We start from the raw sequence: 304 nt of genomic DNA, 5'->3' as shown, positions 1-304 counted from the left end.
GAGATCCGGGCTCGATCCTCGGGGTCTCTCCAGGAGGGACCCTCAGGGCGGGGACAGCCAACCCCCAACGCCCCGTTTTTAGATGCACCAAAGGGGAACAATTCCGGGCGCTCCCCTTGCTCGTGTCCCTTCCCCACCCTGGGGGAGATGTGGGGCGCAGGGAAGGTCCCCCTTGTCCCTCGAACAAGTCCCCCCCCGTGTCTTCAGCTGCAGGATCCCAGAGAATCTGGGGCGTTCCCTTCCCCGTGATGGGGGGACACCGCCCCAACCCCCCTGTCCTGGCTGATGCCCACCGCCATGGCCA

Source organism: Corvus brachyrhynchos, unplaced genomic scaffold (assembly GCF_000691975.1).
Source record: "Corvus brachyrhynchos isolate BGI_N302 unplaced genomic scaffold, ASM69197v1 scaffold787, whole genome shotgun sequence".
NCBI classification, from domain to species: Eukaryota; Metazoa; Chordata; class Aves; order Passeriformes; family Corvidae; genus Corvus; species Corvus brachyrhynchos.
The sequence above is the reverse complement of the archived record's forward strand: the minus strand, read 5'-3'. Positions refer to the sequence as shown.